The sequence below is a fragment of the Rutidosis leptorrhynchoides genome, chromosome 9 (genome assembly GCF_046630445.1).
Source record: "Rutidosis leptorrhynchoides isolate AG116_Rl617_1_P2 chromosome 9, CSIRO_AGI_Rlap_v1, whole genome shotgun sequence".
Taxonomy (NCBI): domain Eukaryota; kingdom Viridiplantae; phylum Streptophyta; class Magnoliopsida; order Asterales; family Asteraceae; genus Rutidosis; species Rutidosis leptorrhynchoides.
This window is the reverse complement of record NC_092341.1, coordinates 120,408,128-120,411,329: the sequence shown is the minus strand read 5'-3', so window position 1 is coordinate 120,411,329 and position 3,202 is coordinate 120,408,128.

Below are 3,202 nucleotides of genomic sequence, written 5' to 3'. Positions count from 1 at the left end.
ATAACGATAATGAAATTGCGAATAATAAAAGTGCGATAAAATAAACTTGCGATAATTAAAAAGTACGATAATTAAAAGTGCAATTAAATACAATAACAATAAAAATGCGATAATTAGAAGTGCAATTAAATATAAAATAAAGGAAATTAAATATGAAATAAAAGAATTATGCTTATTTAAACTTCCGTAATCATGATGTTTGACGTGTTGATTTTAGTTTTATGCCCATGAGTTAATTGTCCTTTGTCCTGGATTATTTAATATGTCCGTCTGGTTTTTGTCCATAACAGTCCATCAGTCATAAATATAAAGTGCGAGTGTCCTCGTCAAATTATCCTTATACCCGAAGTTAAATATTCCAACTAATTGGGGACTTAAACTGTAACAAGATTTTAATACTTTGTTTAATAATTACTCCAGGATGTCGACTGAGTGTAATCCAAGGTTTTAATATTTTGTTATCAATTATACCAAGTGTCCTTGTACATAATTTCACCCCTGTTTTAATTATTCTAGTGGCTATTAATCCATTCCCGTGTCCGGTTAAATGAACGATTATTCGTACATATAAATACCCCGCCCATCGTGTCCGATTGAGTGTATATGGTAATTTATAGGGACGCCCAATTGTAAATCTTTATATTAACATTAACAAACTATCATTTAGTTAAACAAATATAAAGCCCATTAATAGCTCATAGTCTAATTTCCACAAGTGTCGTTCTTTTGTCCAAACCCCAATTATGGTACAAAGCCCAATTACCCAATTTTAGTAATTAGCCCAACATCATGATTACTTCGTTTTAAATAAGCATAATAATAACTTAGCTACGAGACATTAATGTAAAAAGGTTGAACATAACTTACAATGATTAAAAATAGCGTAGCGTTACACGGACAGAATTTCGACTTACACCCTTACAATATTCGCTAATATACCCTTATTATTAGAATTATAATTAAAATTAAAATTAAAATATAAATTATAAATATATATTTTACATATATATGGAGAGAAGAGAAAGATGGATGATATTTTTGGTGCACCAAAGCTCGATTTTTATAGGCATGTGGGCTGGAACTGGGGCTCATGCGATCGCATGGATTTATGCCTTCCAGGCCATGCGATCGCATGGCCAGCTGGGGAGGCTCATATTTGATTGTTTTCTTCTGCCGACGGTTTTATAAATAATATAATATATTAAATAATTATAAGAATTATTTAAATATTATATTATATTTATGTGCATAGTTGACTTGTAATTTTTAGTCCGTTGCGTCGAGCGTTGAGAGTTGACTCATGTCCCGGTTCCGGATTTTCGAACGTCCTTACGTATAATTTAATATCTTGTACTTTGCGTTTTGAATCTTGTACTCTTGTAATTTTGAGACGTTTCTTATCAATAATTGGAACCTCTTTGATTGTATTTTGTACTTTTGAGCTTTTTGGTCGTTTGCGTCTTCAATTCGTTGAATCTGTCTTTTGTCTTCACCTTTTATTATTTAAACGAATATCACTTGTAAATAGAACAATTGCAACTAAAAGCTTGTCTTTCTTGAGGAATAATGCTATGAAATATATGTTCGTTTTTAGCATTATCAAGTCTCCACAAAGTTTGTTTAGCAATGGCATCTTGTGGAGCATAGATGTTTAAAAGATTGATTTTCCCATTTATTCCATGCCATTGCCCATAAACTAAAAGGTAATGCCTGTTGGAGACACTTCCTTCCATCATAAAACGTTGTTTTCCTCCAAATCGATGAAATTCCACCCGAAAAGCCACTTGCAGGACTGTTAATAAAATCGAAATCAGTAGAACCCCAAAGACCAATTAGAATCGCATGATCAATTGCTTCCGATTTTGTCTCCTGGATTCCAATAAAGTCGAATTTATTAGATTGATTCAAACCTTGAATCCAATCTCTTTTAGCAACACCACCCACGTCATTTAAATTAATAGATATCATCTTCTTTATTAGACATTATAACGCCATGGAGCTCTAGCCAAATTAGGCTTTAGACATAATAACGCCGTAAAGCCTCACCAATAACTTTTTCTTTTTGTCATCCAACCTTATCTCAATTGGTCCACCATTTTGACTGCCCTTCAAGCCTTTGTCATTTAACGACTTATGAGAATTACTCTTGAAGAGTATTGTCAAGAGAATGGAAATGGAGCTGCGAAATTTGAAGGTCGCTGGCACTGACCTTGCGGCTTATGATAAACGTTTTATGGAACTGGCCTTGATGTGCCCAACATTGGTAGCAATTGAAGAGATGAAGATTGAGTTGTACGTTGAAGGTTTATCTGATGATATTCAGGGTGGTGTAATGAAACGACCCGTCCATATTACTATAAACGCAGTACGTTATTCATTGGTCCCATAGCGAGGTATTTGACCTCTATATGATACGTTTTAGAAAATATTGCATTCGTTTCATAAAAAGCACACCATTATTATACATAATGCATGTTTTAAACAAGTGGGCTATTATTTAAGAAATAATCCCCATAATACATCGGTTTCCAAATACTACACACGTGACATAACAGTCGAATATAATACATGACAAAAGTTTTATTGAATGCAACACTTCATTTAAAAAACATGAGACTCCATGCACAGTTTGCTCAGATAATGCAACAGCGGAAGACTTTCTTAAGGACCTGAGAATAAACATGCTTAAATAGTCAACACAAAGGTTGGTGAGATATATAGGTTTAAAGTTTGCATCGATATAAATATAGACCACAAGATTTCATAGTTACAAACATTTCAATAAAGATATTCTATAAGTTGTTAGTGCTTCGGTAACCATACTTAACCATTAATATGGCATACTCCCTTTATTATGAAATCTCCCTACCTTGTACCAAGTGTAGTAAAAACGAAGTACTATGCAACCGTTTACGATACTAGAGCGACTAGCCAGGTTGGGGTTGTCAAACCCGATAGATCTATCAATAGGATTCGCGCTTACATGTTCTTACAACATGTAAATATTAGTTACCAAGCTATTAGGGAAGATATGCAAGGTGGTACAACTCAACGTAGAATATATTTCAAGTACTTGTGTCCATGGCGTAAAACATAAAATGCATGTATTTTCATCCCAAAATATTTTTAAAATTTAAAAATGGGACTATATAATCACGGTAGTAAAAGTATATTAATAATAAGTTTTCAACTTATTAAAAAT